Genomic DNA, 22,018 nt, shown 5'->3' on the forward strand with positions numbered 1-22,018 from the left:
AGTAGCCAATCTGGAGGGTACCTAAGTACTCACAATGTTCAATTTAGGGAAGAAGCAGGATCCCAGTCAGACTAGTCAGTAAAACATAATGACACCAGCAAAAAGTGGGGGTGAACATGAAAGCAGATCCTACTTTCCTACAATACTCATCCAGAGACTGGACAAATTCTAGCTAAGCCCACTCTTGTAGCAAAAGACCTGATTTCTCCAAAATGGAAACTGATTTCAAGGAGTCCCTGAATCGACCCTCTAAGCTGGTGCCCAAGAATTTTATGGCATGACACGGAGGCCAATATTATGCAAATCTCCTTTATTGCGCAGCTCACAGCCGCAACAATGAAGAGATCTAAAACTTCAAAACATTCCAACATAGTATATAGTCTATGTGCATGAAGTCTTCTCCCTTCTTTGTTGCTGCTGCTCACAAGGTAAGTACTCTTTTCTTTTGTTTCTCTGATGTGTGCCTGTTTGAGCATGTTTTATGACTAGAATGGGTGGCTGATTGATTGGGCGGCTGGACCCCCTCCCCCACCCTATCCATCAAGCAGTACTACTACTATGATTAATATATCTGTTGTGGACTCCTTTCCCTTTAGCCTAGGACTAAGTTAATCATAACCCCCTTTTTATCGTTCATAAAATTTCCCCTGACCTTGCCTTAAAAGTTTCTTCCATGCGAGAATGCCCCCTTTGAGGAAGAGATCTGCCGCCGCCTCCTCGTAAAATTCTGTACTGCTTCAAACAACCGGAGTCGAACTGAGACACCCCTTGCCCCTGTCCGACTCACTTTTCGCAAGCTTTCTTCTGCTCCTTCAGGCCGTGGAGAGCTTCCCTCCCACAGGATCGGCGTCTTTCGAACACCGATCCCGTGCTCAGAGACGCGCTGCCTCTGTCCCCTTGGTAACCCTGCGACCTCAACTGTAACACGCAGAGGCCGAACAGGGTTGCCTAGGTAACGGGAGACACTGGAGACCTTCCGTGTGAGCGCAAACAGGAAACGCCCTCACTGAGGTCCTGCGCACTAATTGAATAATTTTCAAAATAAATTCAACATAAATGCTCAATCTCACCTCACGCTCCTACTCTGCCAAAGCCCGCATTTTACCCTTCACCTTAGCCAAAGGCTACAGACAGGGCTCCACTGTCTACACCAACAACAAAAAAGTGTTGAGGGGGCTACACCATGGAAATAGAGAAAGGGCTTCCAGAACAAGTTCTCAGTGGCCTGAATTTAAGGAAAAGCCCTTGGCAAGGGCCATGAAAATAAAGCGAGGGCTCCTAGTAGTAACCCTGAACACCCTGGAACCAAGCTAAGTTAATATAACAACTAAGGCAGCCATTTTATATGCCTAACATCTCGACCTGTTTTGACAGTTGATGTCTCACTAATCCTTTGATAGCCTAACGTCTAACCGTATCTCTAGCTATATCCTTTGATCCCTCAACCAGCACAATGGAAGATAAATTAGAGGGACTAATTAACAAGGCCCTAGACAGGGTAATGGTGTCACTTGATGACACAATTAATACAAAACTGGAAATCCTATCAAAAAAAGGTTGGGCATCAGCAATACCTCAGGAGGAGTTTAAAGAGCCTACATCATGGCAAAGAAAAAGGCCAATTAATGACAACCCTCCTACAACCCTTCTAAAGGTACTTAAAAACCTAAGAGCTTCATCCCTACCATTTTCACTTCACGCTCTAGCGGTGACAATGATAGTGCCTCAGGCACAATTGATGGGCAAGATAAAGGCCCGACTATAGCAATCCCTATTGATAGTGACGATGGGCAAGAGGATGAAATTGATCTCTCCTACTCCTCTGACTTTCAGTCTGAGGAAGAAGGTGAAATTGTGGATACATCAGGTGAGGCACCAAGGGCCTCAGGGTCGAAAATGGGAATCATTGACCCCTTCGGAGAGTATGTTTGACCCCTCCTCATAAAACACACCCTCTCTCCTGAGTGGGTCCCCTCCCAACACTTGTGAATACCTCTTCTTTTGGCTCCGTAAAGAGATCCCCAAAGAGGTCAGATCTCGACTGAGATCTGAATGTTCTCGCCCCTCTCTCCCTGATAAGATAGCCCTAACCCCCGATCTGGATAGCAAAGTGGTGGCATTCATTGCCAAAACCGGGAGAAACCCAAGAAAAGGACTCAACAAGGGCCTTAAGTCTTGCCAAGACAGATTCTTGGACATCACAGGCCCTCTAACGAAATTGTTTGAGCCAGCTGAAGGAGCCTACCTTAACAATACTCCCATAGACCCGAAAGAGCTGCGCCAATGGCCGCAAAGGGCAATTTGCATACTAGGCAAAGCAAATACTGCACTCTCTAATGAGAGTAGAAAGAGTGTACTTTTAAAAATAGATCCAAAGTAGTCGAGCTAGCTAACAAAGAAGGGGGAGCCTCCTCTCAAGGCCTCCTTTTTGAGGAGAAATTTATTAAGGAGATTGCCAAATACATAGGAGTTTAAAACTCCATTCAAAACCCATAAAAAGATATTAAAAAAGTCTTCAACAACACAATTTTTAGAAGGGCCAGGAGAATGCAGGGTCTGTTCCCGGCCACGGAAATTTTTCATTAAGACCCTTCATGTGACGAGGAGGAAGATCCTCCCAATCTGGCTATGGAGGTTAGTCATCCTTCTATCCTCAAAGACAAAGATTCAGAGGAAGAGGTTTCAGGGGTGAAAGAAGACAAAGAGGCTTTTCAGCAGGTAAGAGTAACCAAAGACCTTTCTGATAACCCTATAAAGGTGGAAGGGAGGCTAGGCCTTTTCTGTGGGAACTGGAACATGGTGAGCCAAGACCCCTGGGTACTAGATACCATCAAAGGTTACAAGATATAATTCATAGATTTACCCATGCAAGAGAGACTTTCCCTTGAAATATGGTTCTCGCAAAAAGATTCCGCCTTGGTGACAAAGAGGTAAAAAACACCTGTTTGCCAAAGGTGCAATCCGAGAGGGAAACAAAATTGCCTTTGTCAGCAATGTCTTTCTAGTAGAGAAGAAGGACAAAAAGATAAGACCTGTTATAAATCTAAAGGACCTAAACCAATGGGTGGTTTACCGCCATTTCAAAATGGAAGGAATTCACCTCCTCAGAGATGTTTTAAGGAAAGGGGATTAGCTTACTCGGCTAGATGTGAAGGATGCATATTTGACCATCCGTATCTGCCCCCGCGTCAGAAGTTTCTCCAGTTCTTTTGGGAGGGTAAGCTATGGCAGTTTTGCAGCCTCCCCTTCGGTCTGTCATCAGCCCCTTGGTGCTTCACCAAGGTACTGCGGCCAGTGGCAGGCTGGCTAAGAAGCAAAAGAGTAAGACTAATAGTATATCTGGTGCGCCGGGACGCTCCTTCGCTGGAGTAGCCGTGCGCAATACAAATAGCACTAACATAACATAACATAACAACATTTTAATAATGGCTAAATCCAAAGAGGTGGCTTCGCAATACACAGACCTCACCATAAAACTTTTAGAACACCTGGATTTCTTTATATACATGAAAAAATTGCTAACTACTCCAAGCCTTGACACACAGTTCCTGGGTTTTACGGTAAATACAGTCCAAGCAGAATTGAAATTGCCAGGGGAAAACCTCAGAAAGCTCAGGAAGGAGTTAAGGAAAATTCTAAAGAACCAGTTTTTCCCGCTAACGACTTTAGCAATGGTACTGGCCTGTTGTCCTCGACTATCCAAGCCCTATATCCGGGACCCCTATATTATCGAGCCATTCAGAGACTTGAAGCCAAAGCCCTGAGAGCGAATCCATAAATTCTGAGATAGTTTACCTGGGCCCAGACTCCAGGAATGGGATACTCTGGTGGTTGAGGAATGCAGAGGCTTGGAACGGCAGGGCCATCTTTGGGGAAGAGCCAGACTTTATAATAGATTCAGATGTAAGCCTAGAGGGATGGGGTGCCACATGCGGCGACTCATCGACAGGGGGACTGTGGACAGCCCAAGAGTATGGGAACTACATATCAACTGCCTAGAACCACTTGAAGGATCCTTTGTAATCCGGAGCTTTACCAAGGGTTTGATGAAGTGTTCAGTCATGCTTTGCATGGACAACGTATCTGCTGTGAGATATGTGAACAAGATGGTAGGCTCTCATTCCAACGGTCTCTCATTCCTAGCCAAGAATTTCTGGGCATATTGCCTCTGCAAGGGCATCTCTGTGATTGCCGAACATATTCTGGGCTTGAACAATGGGGTAGCAGACTGGTTCTCCAGGAATTTCAAAGATTCGAGCAACTGGAAACTGGACATAGAGGTTTTTCTAACCATCCAATCAATATGGGGACCCTTTGGTATAGATCTGTTTGCAGACAGTCAAAACTCAATTTCCCAAATGTTTCAGTTGGAAGCTGGACCCTCAGGCCTTGGGAGTAGATGCGTTCCTTTAGAATTGGCTTGGTTTGAGACCTTATGCCTTCCCTCCTTTTGCGATGCTCTCACGACTTCTTCTACAAGTTCGGAGAAACCAAGAAATAGTGGTAGTAATAACTCCCCTCTGAAGATCCCAAGGATGGTTTCCCATCCTGATCGAGATGAGTGTAGATTTTCCAATTCTCATACCTACGGTTAGACCTGGCACCATTGGTTTGGGTCTCCCTTCCATTTTTCGCCTTTGTCTCCTCTGTGTTTGCTGGTGTTAGATGCTCTGGGCACTGTGCCACTGCCATTCAGTGCCACAGCATGAAAGCTCCCTATTGTAAACTGACTGCATTACATTCTATAATCCTAATTGCCCCAAGGAACCTAATAGAAAAGCCACATTTAGTATGCCTGAGCTCACAATATTAAAGTGCATCTGGTAGTCAAGTTTATTTTTATATTCTGTGGCAGAAAATACCACTTTAAGAAAGTGGGTGTTTTCTTGCCTAAGCCTTCCTGTATGCTCTGCTGTTATGTGTATTGGATGTCTGGTTTTGGAGGGACAGAGCAGGCTGAGCCTGACCTGGATTGAATAGAGCGATCTGCAGTTGGAGTATGGGGAGGGGTGACCCTTTGATCTAAGCAGGGCTGTGCCTGACAAGGTGAATGATGGCTCCACCTCCCACTGTGCGTCTGATGGCAGACCCCCTCTTCCCGTAAAGCAGGATGCAGCCTTGTAAACAAAGTGCCCCAAACTGGTTCTGTCTAGGTTCAGTGATTTGTGACTTTTTGAGAACAAAGTCATCTTGCTAAAGCAACTACCCAAGGGCCTGATTTGAGCTTGCCTCCTGCTGAAGTCTCAGGGACATTAGACTTCACCTATTAGCCACCTGGATTCCTATTTGAGGGGGATTCTACTCGCTGGTGAGGACTCTGTTGAGAATTCCAGAGCCTCTGGTTCTACTGCGGGAAACGCCGGCTGAAAGTAATCGTTATTGCTATTGTGGGCCACCGCAGCTGAGGAGCTGTTGCCGGTGAGAGCCCGCATTTGCCTGTGTTACCAAAGTAATCGTTATCGCTATTGTGGGCCGCCGCAGCTGAGGAGCTGTTGCCGCTGAGAGCCTGCATTTGCCTGTGTTACCAAAGTCATCGTTATCCCTATTGTGGGCCACTGCAGCTGAGGAGCTGTGCCGCTGAGTGCTCGCATTTGCTGTGCTACGAAATCCATCGCTATTGCTATTGTGGGCCACTACAGCTGAGGAGCTGTGCCGCTGAGTACCCGCATTTGCCATCCCAAGAGAATCATCGCTATCGCTATTGTGGGCCGCTGCAGCTGAGGAGCTATGCCGCTGAGTACCCGCATTTGCCATCCTACGAGAATCATCGCTATCGCTATTGTGGGACGCTGCAGCTGAGGAGCTGTGCCGCTGAGTGCCCGCACTAGTCCCCACTTCGAGGATCTTGTTATCACTTGTGTGTGCCGCTGGGTGCCCGCCTTTAGGCGGGCAGGATTATCGTGAGTGCATGCCGCGGACCGCTACAGCTGGGAGCTGTGGCCGCTGCGAGTCCACCTGTCATCACTACGGCTTCCTTGTGAGGCTGCGTGCCGTGCCCCTTTAAATCTCAGGGACATTGTGCATCACCGGGTCGCGTGGACCCCGGCCTCAAACTAAGTTTGTTCCACACCCTTTTTGAGTGCCTTTATTGCTTTTGAAGTGAATTTGTAATTACGTGCATTGTGGCTCCTCAAGCGCTTTGTTTCCTCGTGTTCAGTCTATATAAAGATAACTATTTTTCTATACCTACTTGTGGTGTCCGTTTGTAGCGTATGTCCTGCGTTATTTTGTATGGTCATAAATGCTTCACACACTGCCTCTTTGAGATAGGCCTGTCTGCTCTTGCTACGTTACCACAGGGTTGAGCAGGGGTTATCAAAGGGTGTAGCCCCCTTACTCTGTCTTAGGAAGAAGGAATTAACACAACAGATAGAGGAGTACCCCCTGAAGGCGTGACAGAGAGAGTCTCTGTGCCTAAAGCTTAAGGCTTAATCTAGCACTATGTGCCCAACCTTTACGCAGGACAAAGCATGTCCTTTTAGAAGACCGCTCACTCACCAACCTAGTTGGTGACATGCTTCATCATTGGGGTCCCACCCCGAAGGCCGAGTGCCAACAGGGTGTGCTTCGACACCTGATTACACTGGAGCGGGTATTTTTTCTTTTTTATATGTGCAGTGATATTAAAAGTGATACGTGGTTTAAAAAGGGGCCAATACTACTCACTACAAGACTTTATTCCTGAGTGACTGGACACCCTAATAAAGGAACTGTGACACCTATGTCTAGTTAGGTAGACTCCGGTGTTCAAGACGTGTAGTGTTATAAAATAGCGATGTGTGCTATGTGATTTAAAATACAGGTCTACATGTTTCAACCATCTTGCGATTGTTGGTTTTCGTCAGGACCAGTGAAAATTACCTGGGTGGTACGCACACGCTAAGGCGCGCCCTACCCTAGATCACTAAAAAGATGGAAACACAAACTTGTGTTCCTTTACAAAATGTTGTCTTCTCCCCAGTCTGGAAGAAAAACCTGTAAAGAAAAATTCGAGGAAAAGGGTGGTTGGGATTACATTACAAAAGATAAACAATGTTGTACATATAACATATAGATCGAGAATGCCCCTGGGGGTAGTTGGCAGACATACTAAGTCAATGTCATCAGTGCTAGCTGCCACACTTTGGGTGTACCCGGCCACGGAGGTTAATGCGTGGCCCCAGTGCCGGTGCTGCTCTCAACAGACTGTGTGATTGTGATTATCGCCCTCAGATATTGAAAAAGAGGCCTGGCTTTAAAAACTGAGGGGTTTTATGGAAAAACGGGAGATTGCATGGGCGGTGAGAATTGTACATACCGCGGTGGAAATGACACTACGGGAAGTGAATATGTCTCATAATCACCCAGGAAAAGCTACATCTAATCATCCCAGACTAAGGATTTCACAGTTCTGTAAATGTAGCCCAATGACACCTGGATAACTGTAAATTATTCGGCCTACTCAAAGAGCGGTATAAATCCGCTTCATGGGCGTCCGGGTTCCAAGGGCGATGCTCACGTTACCTGAAGAGGGAAAGCAAAAGCAGGCGCAAAAACGCGGTGAGTGACGGAGCGTCAACTCGAGCGTACTGACAAAATCCAAAGGGATCGTGTGTAATGCGACTTACTTGCGGCTTCTGCTCCTCAAACTGGTAACCTACTTGGTTCCATAGACGGTTCGCCCCGTGGGAATCCCTGGAACCCCTTGTGGCATTGAAGATATACTCAAGCGCCTAGCTTCCTGGATGGGGCGTGGTGAGGCGGGTCACGTGGGTCAGGGCCAATCGCCGGACCGCTGTGCCATAGTGAGGCTTGGAACTTAGTTCCTATGAAGAAGGATCCCTATTGGGACCTCGGTGCCAGTCGCTGCCAACTAGAGATCCCCATTTTTAACACCTACCTTTGAGAAAATAATCACAGGCCCTCAGGAAGAATGTCACCCCCTTGTATTTCAGTGCCTCCTGTCACTGATGGCATGGAGGATTTCAGGAGACGGTGTCAGCTCCCAGGACTTTCGGAGAGCGCTTTCAGGCTCATTTCAGTGTAATGGGCACCTGGCTCAAGGAAAGCTTATAGATTGGCTTGTCGTAAATGGCTTTGTTGGTGCCTTTGACGGAATTAGGATCCTATTTCAGCTGACCTAGTTCAAATGATCAATTTCCTAGCTGAAATCGTTGCTTCAGGCCTGGCTTATCAAACTGTTATTGTCTACAGATCGGCCATTGCAGCAGGGCACTGCTTGGTAGATGATACCTCGGTAGGCTAAAACTTATTAACTAAAAAGCTCATGAGAAGTATGCATGTTTTAAATCCACCTTTGCCCAAATATGTGCCTTATAGGACGTGAGGGATGTTCTTGGAGTAATTACCTATTTGGGTGAAAATTCTACTCTCTCGCTAAAGAAACTGTCCTATAAACTCACTATTTTACTGTGCCTTGTCTCTTTCAGACGAACGTCAGATGTTAAACTTAGATATTGCCAAAGGGATTTTGTTTCTTCCTAAAAAAATGAACTAAAACTATGTCAACTTCTGTTTTCTACCCCTTTTTTCCGCAGAATGAAAGTTTGTGTGTAGAGAAGTGTTTGTTGGAGTACGAAAGAAGAATGGGCGACATCCTGGTGGGCGGCGTACCCTGGCGGGGCGGTGAAATCTGCAGAACTCCGGGGACTCGGTGAGCCCAGCAATGCGGCCTGAGACTCCTGTGTACCTTCCGCTAGTGGCTCCCGCTCTAGGGCCTCGGCACCAGCTGCTGTCGCACCGTGCTCGCGGCGCGGCCTTTTCGGAGGTATTGGCGGCAGGTCTACCCTCATGCAGACCGCATTTCGGTGGCGTACAGCGGCGTCTACGGTTGAAGCATATGTGGGTCGACCAGATTGATGGCGTGATTTGGTGAGTGCTGCTTTGCGCAATACCTGCTTTGGTCACTCCGGTAGCGCGGTTCTCTGCGCAAGCTGCACGTCTTGCCAGTTCTCTGCACTGCAAGGCATAGTCCTCCCACCGCGCTCGCTGACTGCCCTGGATTGCTTCTGGCTGAACTTTTGTGACTGAAGGGCCTGGGCCCTACATTGAATTTTGCAGGCTTGACCTACTCCATGCGCAAACTGTGAAGCTTACCCCTTAGCACCAGAGTACAGCGTCACTGTGATCTACTGACACACCCATATCAATGCGGAGCTGGCTCTTCGGATCAACTTTTCGCCTATTCGCTTATGTGCGGTGGACACATAACGCAAGACTGCAATTGCATGTACTGTTATTGTAGCGCCTTGAAGCAGGTCTGTTCACTGTGTCCTGATCCCTGTAACACTTCTACTTGCTACTCTGGGGGCTGCAAATGTTTAAACATGGGGAGAATGGACAAACAACAGAGCCTTAGCCTCGAAGTTGCACTTCGAGGCTAAGAAGCACACTAAGTCGCAGACACCGAATGCTTCGGATACAGATCCTGATCCTGAGTCTGGTGCGACTACAAAGTTGGAACGTATGATGCTAACTGTACAACAAAGCTTGCAACCTATTGACGCCAAAATTGATTATCTTAATCTGCGTATGGACAATATGGCCTCTAAGATTGACAAACATGGCTCGCAAATTGCTGAGGCGGAACAGTGTATCTCAACTACGGATGATCGCATGGAGGTCGTTAGCACATCATGTGCTAACATGGAGAAGCTGCTGGAGGTAATCAAAGCAAAGAATGAAGATATAGAAGCCTGCTCCCGCAGAAACAACCTCTGTATTACTGGTATATCGGAAACCACTAACATCGGGCCCATGGAGGCGTACGTTGAAATGCTGCTCACAACGCTGCTGGGTGCAGAGCACTTCTCTAAGGTACTCATCGTGGAGTGGGCCCATCGTTCCTTAACTGTTCGGACAGTCCCTATGGCCCCGCCGCGTCCCATAATTGCCAGACTTCTGAACTATCGGGATAGAGATACAGCGCTTCGTCTGGCTAGAGAAAAAGGAAAGCGCGAATATCAGGGGATGAAGGTGGAAATCTCTCCTGGCTTCACCGTCACGGTGCAGCAGGCTCGCCGAGAATTTCAAGCAGTCAAGCATAAGCTGCAGGCTCTCCTTATTCAATATGCAATGCTTTATCCTGCTCGTCTGCGGATTCAACACGATGGGAAGGCGCGTATTTTCACGACACAGAAGGAAGCGCTGCATTATGCCGGGGGAATTGAACGACAGGAGACGCTACTTGAGAGGGGTGTGGACTCCGACTCTGAGGGATGAACACGTGAAACTTTGCTGATAAATGTACCACATGTTCGTCGTGTTTTTCAGGGCTATTGCGTGTACAATGTTTGGTTTTTCCCAGATCTGGGGGTAGTCCCTGCATTATGATAGCTATTTCCATGCCTCTCTAGTTTGGTAAAGTTTGTTTGTGGGCTAACTGTAGTTTCCGTTACATTTCCATCGTGGGGGCACTTAACGAAAGGTATTGAATTAATGAGGGGTTGTTGCTGTATATCTCTGCTGATTGACCGTAGGCCATGGGCTGGTTGCCTATCTCTACCTATCTATACCCACCCTGTTTTATACAGGGGGCCGGGGGCTACTGGCAACCCACAATATGGGAATTCCCCAAACTGTTCTGTTTTTCGGTTGGGCCCCTTTTGATGCCCTTAAGGGACTATTGTTTCTTCGAATCCTTCTCATGTTATGCAACGTGTGGTTACTACTGCTTATGTTTTGTTATGTTCACTGGGGGGTCTGCTCACGGCATAGTTCCAATGCCGAAGTGAATGGGAGGGGTGGTTGGGGAATGCTTTTCTATTGTAATTGCATTGGTTATGAAATGTTGACAAGACTTGGACTATATGACTTATATCTCTTAGACAGTACTGCAGACTTTATATCTAGAACTTATAGGCATGGCTGATTCCATGCGTGCTACCATCTCCTGGATCAGCTGGAATGTGAGGGGGCTTAGTAATGCCAAAAAAGTGAGGCAGGTGCTATCCTATCTCGACCGGCACCATGTTCAGGAGACGCATCTTACTAAGCGGGCAGTTTCGCACATTGCCACTAGATGGACCGGGGGACGATTGGCTGCCTTCTACTCCTCATATGCGCGGTGAGTTATGATTCTTGTAAAGGGGAGAGTTCCATTTGTACTAACTTAGGTAGTTGAAGATTAAGAGGGGCAATACATAATAGTGCAGGGAACGCTCTATAACAAGAGTCTGACTATTGTAAACTTATATGGTCCTAACGTAGATTACCCCATATTTTTTTAAACATTGTGGTGTAAACTTTACATGCTATCTCCCGCAGGTGATTTTAATGTAGTTTTTGACCCTGCTATGGATCGTGTGACTGCGGCTGACCCCCTGCCCCAGAGAGCCGCCTTATAAGTGCGTGATGGGATGTGGTTGTTGGGTCTCACAGATATTCGGAGATTAAGGCACCCACACATCAAAGAGGGTACATTTCACTCATATGCACGACAGTCCTGGTCCCGCATTAATTACTGGCTGGGCATGCAGGAAATCTGTACATGGACTACCCAGATAAGACACTTACCTCGAACGTTATCGGACCACTCTCCAGTTGCTCTTGTTATGTTATGTTATGTTAAAAGCATTTTTTACCGCGCACGTTCACCTAGCGGTTTCATGGCGCTCCTGACAAATGCGGAAACTTGGGCGGAGGTTTTACTCAAATGCTGAATGAAACAGGAGGGTTTTTAACAGTCTGCGAAAACAATCATAGCTGGGACAGTGACGAAGTGCCGTTGGGAGGGAGTTCCAAGTGGTGGGGGCCATAACAGAGAAACTCAGACCTCCATGCTTTTTCCGTCTGGTTTTGAGGACGACAAGTAAATTAAGAGATGCTGAGCGAAGATCTCTGTGGGGAACATAACGTGTCAGGCAAGAGGAGATAAAGGCAGGGGCTAGATCTGATAAGGCTTTGAAGATAGTACATCCAAGCTTGAAGGTGCAGCGTTTGGTAACAGGGAGCCAATGGAGGCTACGCAGAAGGGGAGTGACGTGCTGATGTTTTGGCTGGTGGAAGATCAGGCGAGCTGCCTGATTCTGCACCAGTTGTAGCCTGTGAAGATGGAATGCTGGAATCCCGACATACAGAGTGTTAGCATAGTCGAGTCTGGAGGTAATGAGAGCTAGGATGACAAGAATCAGGGCATCTCTGGTGAGGAACCTGCTGATTTTACGGATCCTCCTTAGATGGAAAAAACAGGATGCGGTGACTGCGTTGATTTGTGGCCTCATGGAGAGGTCGCCAGAGATGACTACCCCCAGACTCTTCACAGAGCTAGCAGGACTAGGTGGCGCCCCCAGTGATGAAGGCCAGAAAGTGGAATTCAATGGGTTAGTAGGACCCCCCACTAGTACAAGCTCTGTTTTTGTGGGGTTCAGTTTCAATTGGCTATGGAACATCCACTCTGCGATGCCAAGCATGGTAGACTGAAAGTTGGAACGGGAGGAGGGAAGAGGATCAATGGGAAAAATTAACTGAAGATCGTCCGCATAGTTGAAAATAGTGACCGGGGTGTTGCGGAGAGAGGCTAAAAGGGGCTGTAGATACAAATTAAACAATAAGGGTGATAGCGCGGAGCCCTGAGGGACCCCGCAGGATAAAGACGAGTAGGGTGCAGAGAAAGTAGACAGGTGCACCGCCTGAGTCCGGTGGTCCAGAAAGGATCTGAGCCAATCGAGGGCCACCCCCTGGATGCCGGCATTGTTGACACGGTCGATCAAAATTGTATGATCGACCGTGTCAAAGGCCGCCGACAGGTCCAGAAGGACAAGGGCCTGTGAGATGTTATTATTGGCACCTTTCCTAAGGGCATCCATCACGGCCACAATGACCGCCTCGGTGGAGTGGAGGGGTCTGAAGCCCGCTTGTTGGGCATCCAGGAAGGAGGAATCCTCAATAAAGATGCTCAGACAGCGGGTGACATATGTCTCCAAGATTTTTCCCAGATAGGGAAGAAGGGAGATAGGTCGGTAATTGCTTAAGGTAGTGGGATCAACATTAGTTTTTTTTAGGATAGGTATTACAGCTGCCTGTTTGAAGGAGCACGGGACCTCCCCAGTGGCTAGAGAGTTATTGAGCAGAGCTAAAGGGGGGCCAGGGCATGCCCGAAAGGCCTCCCTCAGAATCTGAGGGGGGCAGCAATCATTAGGGGAACCTGATCGAACTTTGTGGAGTAGCGAAGAGAATTCTTTTGGAGAGATTGGAGGGAACTCTACAAATCGGCTAGGGTTCATAGAGGGAAGAGAGGGAGGAAAAGGGGATGAAGGGGAAGGGATGTTATTTTTGATGGTAGTGATTTTGTCCACAAAGTAAGAGTTAAGGGAATCGCACAGGATTTGGGTCGGTTGGGGTTGAGGCGTGACCCTATCAGGGAGGGAAAGCTTGTTGACAATGGAGAAAATATCTTTTGCTTTAGTGTTGGAGTCCAGTATTTTTTGGGAGAAGTAGGCTGTTTTAGCTGATAAGATGGATTTTTTGTAGGTGTTCAGAGATTGTACATAAACAAGCCTAAGCTGGGGGTCATAATTGCGCCTCCAACGGCGCTCTGCCTGCCGGAGAGCAAGTTTGTCCACCTTAAGCTGGTCGGAGAACCACCGCTGAGCGTCATGAGGACGCTTAGCTTTAATAGTTTTGTAAGGGGCAACTTTGTCACAGGCGGATAACAGCCATTCTTCGAGATGGACAGCCTGGTCGGCCACCGAGGTCGAAGGTGTGGGGACGGTGGAGGCCAATAAGGCATGAAAATCAGTCATGTTGGCTTTCTTCCAATTACGAGCGGAGAGGTTGTTGATAAGAGGGGGGACGGGATATAGAAAGATAAAGAGAGAAAGATATAAAGCAATGGTCGGACCAAGGACAGGGAAGTACGGAGGGGGGGGAGATATCAAGGTTGGCCGTCCAGACTTGGTCTAAAATGTGACCCTTACAATGAGTTGGAATATTGTGGTGCTGGTGGAAATTCATACCTGCTAAAGGTCAGTGAACTCCGCAGAGAGATGACTTTCGCGGGCGTCAGATGGCCAGTAATTGAAATCTCCAATGATCATGATATTAGCATGATTGATAGTGAGTTGGGAAATGAACTCACCGAAGAGTTGAGAGAAGAGGGGCATGTAGTCAGGGGGCCTGTAAACAAGGACACAAACAAAGGCGGACTTGGGTGAAGAGAATTTAAGAGTAAGACAGTCAATTTTGGGAATAGGGGTCATAGTCAACTCTGTAAATTTATGTTCGGAACGAATGATGGCCGCCACCCCGCCACCGATCTTCCCAGCAGGTCGGTTAACTTGCATGATATAATAACCAACAGGGATTGCTGCAAGGATGTCAGGGGCTGAGTCCTCGGTTAGCCACGTTTCGGTTAAGAGGAGAATATCAATGGCACTCTCATGCAATAATTGGAATATTTCTAACTGATGGCTCACTAGGGAGCGGGTATTAAGATATGACACCATCAAAGGAGCAGGTTTCAGGGACGTGGAGGAGGGGGGGGATGGCGAGGGTTCATCATGGTTGGAAGGGGTTTCCAGGACAGGAATATCAGAAGGAACAAAGATACCGCAATCCTGGGCTGCCCTGGCAGCACGCGCAGAAAGAGGCCCTGGGCATTTGAGTCTTAGGAGGTCGGCGGACGAAAATGTATAGATGTGGGCATTACGACTGAGCCCTGGGCCCGGTCGGTCGCGGACGGGCGCAGACGGGCTTGACTTATGCGCGACTTCGGCGCTCCCGCTGCGCTCGTCCGCTGCGCTTCCGCCAGACCGCCATTTTATTCTAGAGGTGAGGGAACACTAGACCGCTAACCTGCGATGAGTAGGTGCAGGGCGGAAGTAATGTCACGAGCAGGAAGTGACGCTCCTCTAGATGACCCTCCGCACAAACGGCACAATGCCGGGGCGGAACGGGGCCACGAGCGAGTCAAATACAAGTAAGTATGAGCGCTACAGTATGCACAACATAAATGCAAAAATGAGGATTTCAAAAGTAAAGTTTCAAAAGTGCTATTAAAATCAGCAATTTTAAAATATAAGCAGCATCAAGGGCATACACACAACCGCAGCCTAGCTCGCCGCGTTTGTCACTGGGCGGGTGCAGGATTTGTGAGATAAATAGAGACAGGCTCGGCAACACTAGACCGCTAACCTGCGATGAGTAGGTGCAGGGCGGAAGTAATGTCACGAGCAGGAAGTGACGCTCCTCTAGATGACCCTCCGCACAAACGGCACAATGCCGGGGCGGAACGGGGCCACGAGCGAGTCAAATACAAGTAAGTATGAGCGCTACAGTATGCACAACATAAATGCAAAAATGAGGATTTCAAAAGTAAAGTTTCAAAAGTGCTATTGAAATCAGCAATTTTAAAATATAAGCAGCTCGCCGCGTTTTTTCACTCTTGACAAGATTCTAACATTGTATATCCCTCCTCCCTTTCAATGGCGACTGCAATCATCCTCGCTGCTGGACCAGGTCTTTAGAGAGGGGATTCGAGAGTCTATATCTGACTACTTCTCGCTAAACACTGGGTCTGTCCAAACTATAAGAGACACTGTGGGAAGCCTTCAAGGTGACAATCCGAGGGGCATGCATAGGTCTTCAAGCCGGGGTTTTTAAATCTCTGTGTCGCTCCATGAGCGCAGATATTGTGAGCGAGCAGATCCCACTATGCTGGTGCTTATTAAATAGAAAGTCACAGAATACAATGAAGTGGCAGATAAGGCGATAAAGCATCTATCGCGTAGGGCGCATTATTATGGGGAGTTTGGCCGACCGGGCAGAACATCAGCTAGTGGCCTACTGGAGCCTCATATCACACAGGTTGGGCTCGCACACCACTCACTCATCAGCGGGATCGCCCCACAGGATCATGGTAATTGTAGTTACCTTTGTTCAGAACGTCGTATCTTGTAGTTACCTTTGTTCAGAACGTCGTATGCATGGGACTCTGCACCCGCGCGCCTTTTGATATTATACCTGGTGATATGTGGCAGCCATCGGCAACCCCTGAAACTGACCTGCTCCCTGCTGGCAAATACCACGAAACACGTGTGCAGGGATGGCGAAGATATGATATTTAATTTAATAAGAAGATACGACGTTCTGAACAAAGGTAACTACAATTACCATGATCCTGTGGGGCGATCCCGCTGATGAGTGAGCGGTGTGCGAGCCCAACCTGTGTGATATTTTGTTCCTGGCTGACCAGCATGGGACTCTGCACCCACGCGCCTTTTGGTATTATACCTGGTGATATGCGGCAGCCATCGGCAACCCCTGAAACTGACCTGCTCCCTGCTGACGAGTGGCAAATACCACAAAACACGTGTCCAGGGATGGCGAAGATATGATATTTAATTTAATAAGAAGATACGACGTTCTGAACAAAGGTAACTACAATTACCATGATCCTGTGGGGCGATTCCGCTGATAAGTGAGCGGTGTGCGAGCCCAACCTGTGTGATATTTTGTTCCTGGCTGACGAGCATGGGACTCTGCACCCGCGCGCCTTTTGGTATTATACCTGGTGATATGCGGCAGCCATCGGCAACCCCTGAAACTGACCTGCTCCCTGCTGACGAGTGGCAAATACCACGAAACACGTGTCCAGGGATGGCGAAGATATGATATTTAATTTAATAAGAAGATACCACGTTCTGAACAAAGGTAACTACAATTACCATGATCCTGTGGGGCGATCCCGCTGATGAGTGAGCGGTGTGCGAGCCCAACTTGTGTGATACTGGAGCCTCATGCCAGGGCGTACACAGGACAGGCGATTGCTACTGATGATGGCGTCCATTACGACACATCGACTATCCTGAATGCATTTACAGAGTATTACACGCAGATGTACGCACAACGGCCCACCGCGGATATTGCTGAGCTCGAGCAATATCTTGATGATATTGCCTTGGTATGGTTGTCACGGGGGCTACAAGACTTTTTGATGCATCCGCTCACATTGGGTGAAGTGTGGGATTCTATTGCCGCATTGCCTAATGGGAATGCTGCGGGCACCGATGGATTGCCAACCGAGTTGAACAAAGAATATATCGACCAACTGGCTCCATGCCTCCTTCAATTATATGAAGAGGCGTACGAGACCCAATCTCTGTGGCCCACCCTACGCGAGGCTCTTGTAGTCGCACTCTTAAAACCTGAGAAGCCGCCAGATAGATGCGATTCTTATCGTCCGTTGTCTCAAATAAATACGGACGTTAAAATATTAGCGAAAATCTTAGCAACCAGGCTGCAGCTACTTATTCCCGTTATGTTGCTCCCTGACCAGTCAGGATTCTTACACGCCCGATCTACATCACATAATCTGCGTACAGTGTTTGCAACCATGCATGTGCTGTAGCCCACCCTACCGGCAGTGGCAGGGTTACTTGATGCTGCGAAAGCGTTCTATTCCATATCCTGGTCGTATATGATCACGGTCCTACATCGCATGGGAGTCCCCTTTGTTTTTACTAACTGGATACAATTGTTATATACCAATCCTGTAGCACGGGTTAGAGTCAATGGGCAGCTGTCAGAGAAGATTCCTATCCAGCATGGCACGCGACAAGGTTGTCCGCTGTCGCCACTATTATTTGCTTTTGTGCTTGACCCTTTAGCTTGCATCCTAAGACAGCGCCATGCCCAAACGGCCCTACAATTTTTGCAACGTCCCCTTGCAGTTTCCATGTATGCATATGACATGGTGCTTTATGTTCGTGAGCCTGCACGATTTCTTGCACAGCTTATACAGGAATATGTCCGGTTTGAAATTTTCTCAGGCCTGGGTATTAACTGGTATAAATCGGTCATGTTGCCCCTCGCAGATTATACGCATCAGTTTGCCATGGAATACCCCATAGCATGGTGTACAGACACCGTAAAATACTTAGGAGTGTGGCTGCACAGGGATGCGCAGGTTGTCATACAGTCCAACTTTGGCACTGCCATCACACGACTCGAGGAACAAGTAATTCGTTGGATTAAAATGCCACTGCCATTTACGGATCGTATAGTGCTGATGAAGATGGTAGTTCTTCCGCGATTTTTGTATCTTTTATCGAACATCCCTATACTCTTAACACAACGTTTTTTCTATAGGCTTCGCTCCCTTCCGATTACACTGGCCTGGGGATGTAAAAAAGCTCGACTGCAGTGGGATGTAGTTACCCTTCCTTACGATCAAGGAGGCTTTGCAGCCCGAACTTCCATCTTTATTATCTCTGTGTGCAGGCGCAGTACGCCTTCTACTGGCACCACGATCCGGCATATATTCTGCATGTGGGCGGGGAGGCAGGTGCCATGCACCCCATCACGCTCAAAGCTATGATTGTAAATAAGCACACGGTGTTTGAAAAAGGGGAATTCGATACTGTACAAACCAAATCCAGGGCTTGACATGCTCTCTGTAAGCGAGCACAAAAATTGCCATTATACGCATCTAACATGCCGCTGCTGCATCACTCAGAGCTCTCCGTCACTAGGGAGGCTGGCCCGTTGAGGACCCTCAAAGATATGGAGCTCACAACAATGTCTGATATGTTCTACGGAGGCCAATTTGTAACCTCAGAAAGGTTAGGCTCCCGGGGTACTGTCTCCGCCATGCACCTTTTTGTAAACTCTAGGCTACGGTCCGCTATGCGTGCGCTCTAACCACACTTCCCTAAAGAGCCACCAGCACTAGAAGCGCTACAACTCCAGTATTCCGCTACATCTAAAGCCAAGCTAGTCACTAGACTTTACCAGGCATCACAAAGGGATACACCACCTGGGGGCACTTCCGCGTTGGCTAAGTGGAAGGCTGTGCTGCCTGAGCAGCTATCTGATGATGACTGGTTGGATAGTTGCTGCCTAACAGGACAACTGACGGCGAATGGCAATCTACGATTAGTACACTTCAAATATCTACATCAACTGTAATACACTCCTGCTCAACTTCATCATTATGGGCTGCGAGACGCTGACACCTGCAAGCGCTGTGGCGCACCCGTATCTAATTTCTATCATTTGGCTTGGGAGTGTCCTAAAATATATGAATACTGGAGCTCAGTCACCCGAGTTTTGCGCCTCATGGTCGAGGAGTTTTATGAGTGTGACCCGCGGGTATGCCTGCTGCAGGTCGGCTCCAAGGTTAAAGCATCAAACAAGAAGTTCGTGACCATAGCATTGTTGATGGCTAAGCGTAGGATCGCCATCTGCTGGGGGGGGGGGGGGGGGGGGGGGAGGATTGTGCCCACTACTAAATTATGGTTACAAAACCTGGCTTACTGCCGGGATCAGCTCACATGCTATGCGGAGGCTCTGCCAGCTGTATCCAAACAACTGGATATATGGGGCCCGCTCACGTCTTATCTGCTGTCCATAACCAATATCTAAATCCTGAACGATATTTGTAAGTCCGCCTTGTCAATTACTTCTGTACAGTGTGTGTTTTTTTTTAATAATGCCATGTATGTATGTATGTGTACTGTTGGAAGAAATTTTTCCATACTGCTATAGACTATGTAATGTGTTATATGTATCGTCCAAGCTGTACCAATGCCTTAATCTGGACAATTGTATGCTGTTATTCCTTTTTTTTGTTTCTGAAAATGTATGAATAAACACAAAAAAAAAATGTGGTGCACACAGGCCTCTATATGGCCAAACCGTCCCCACAAGATGACCCTACTGAATGCCATGAGGTGGAAACGCATAAACAATCTGAAGTAGAGGACTTCCTCAAGGAGCCAATCTCCAACACCAAACGGTCCATGCAGTAGTAACCAATGCTTAGGGGTGTGCACAAACCAGCCTCTGACATATTCACGAGTGAGTCATCATGCAAGGGTTGACTAGAATTATGAAGCTTCTCCTTCTAACCCTCCTTACATCAGGGGACTACTGCCGCCTGACTCCTTAGTTCTGCACACGTCCTGGAAAGGCTTAAATTCCCATGGCACAGGGCATGCCATCCTCCCAACTGGAAAAGTAAGAAGATTGACACAGCCGGGCAGTGTTTATTAGGCCAGTCTGGTGTGCACTGGTGTAAAGCCAATTCTGTGGATTTACTCTCCCGGTATGACTGCACCCTTTTGGATGAGATGGAGAAGTTGCTGCCACACCCCCCAGATCAGTACAGAAAAAGGGGCCAGGAGTTAGTAGCGAAGGAAAAAAATATTTCCAACACGAACATTCTATGCGCCCTGGACGCCGCAGACACCGCTGCTTGTGGGATAAATACCAGTATCCTTCTTCACACACACATGGCTGCATGTTTCTGATTTTAAACCAGATGTGCAGCAGCACCTGGGCAACTTGCCCTTCGATGGCGAGTATCTAGACCCGCTAGTGGACTAGATGCTGGAAAAAATAAAGGAGGATACTAAGATGGCTAAAGCCAATGGCTCCATTTGCTGTACACAATATTGTGGAGGGGCTAAAACAACAACCCCTGAGGCATTCATGTCTTTCCCCAGTCAACAGCTGCAGCAAATACCCTATCTGGGTTACTACAGGGGAGAATATATAAATAACAATGGCAGAAGAAAAGATGTAGCACCCAAAGGGACTGCATCTCCCAAACAGTGACTACGTTACTCTTCCCTCCCGACCATCTGACACCTGTCAGAAGAAGATTTCAAGGATTTCTGTCCTGCTAGACAGAGATCCCCTCAGACTGGTGGGTTCTAGATATCATAGCGGAGGGGAACTTTCTAGAACTCACACAAACCCCTCCAAATATCCCAACTACTCCTGCCAACAGATACAACTTTACCCCAGAACTTCTGCTTCAAGAGGAGATGCATGCACTACTTAGCAAAGGAGCCATAGAACCCATGCCGCCACAACACTGCGGCAAATGGGTATCCTCCCTATACTTCCTTTTTATCATAAATGGATTCCAAATGCCCATCCTAGACCTCAGGCCACTTAACAAGAACATCTTGTCAGAGTACTTTAACATGGGGACACTCCAGGATCTCATTCCTCTACTATAGCGACTTCATGACCACCCTATACCGCCTAATTCCACATCCCCATCCACCCTGCACATCAATAGTTCCTACGGTTTGTGGTAAGTGACCAACATTTTCAGTTCAAAGGTCTGCCCTTGAGAGTAACCACGGCTCCCAGGGTGTTTACAGAGGGTCTTTGTAAGAAAGTGGCTCTATATATACTGGACCAAATTAGGGTACAGTGTCTATAGAGTAACCAGTCTCCAGAGGTATGGCAGAGGTTAAAGTTAGATATAACCTTGTAGCAGGGATTCTGCTCATACACAGAACTGTGCATAGAGACTTGGAACCTCTGTGAATTAGGGTGTACCAAAACTCACCTTAGTAGCCGAAAATCCCCTACCAGACTAGCAATCAGTGTCTCATTGGCTCTTCCATACCCCTAATGATTAGACAACCCAGAACATGGAACTTAGAATACCTCAGGCAATGTGGAACACATGAACACTCTTTCGTGATACTCTCATACCAGTCCAAAACGGGGAGTAAATGAAGACACGTGCAAGTTTGAAATATTTATTTCTAATGCCGTGTTCTCAGGCGCAGTATCTTAGCTAATACAAGCAGACATATTATAAGCAACAAGATTATCAGCATAGTTACTAATCCATAAAATACAAAGGGCGAAAGCATGTTAAAATTCTAAATGGAAATAGGCTAGATTACACCTAGATTTCACCCTCCCTTGCTAGTAGGTTAGTTTATATCTACAGAAGGTCTCTTGGGTTTACAAGGGCGGCCCCAAACCTCTGGTCCTAGTAGAAATGGATCACATCATTTTCTACACCAGCTCTCTGCATGCGAATGTTCTCCAAAGTGTGTTTGCATGCCTGAGTAGTGCATTATTAAACGCGTCAAAATTAGAGGTATCCACAGCTGCATATATCTTATGTCTAGAACATGAACTGATCAGACTGAAGGCCTTGAAGGCCTCGGCACTCACTGTTCAGACAAAGCTTACCAAGCAAAGCTGCTACTATAGGAAAACATATTATTCTTGAGTGAAGCAAAACAGTCTGCATTTGTAATAATGT

Source organism: Lissotriton vulgaris, chromosome 5 (genome assembly GCF_964263255.1).
Source record: "Lissotriton vulgaris chromosome 5, aLisVul1.2, whole genome shotgun sequence".
Lineage (NCBI taxonomy): Eukaryota > Metazoa > Chordata > Amphibia > Caudata > Salamandridae > Lissotriton > Lissotriton vulgaris.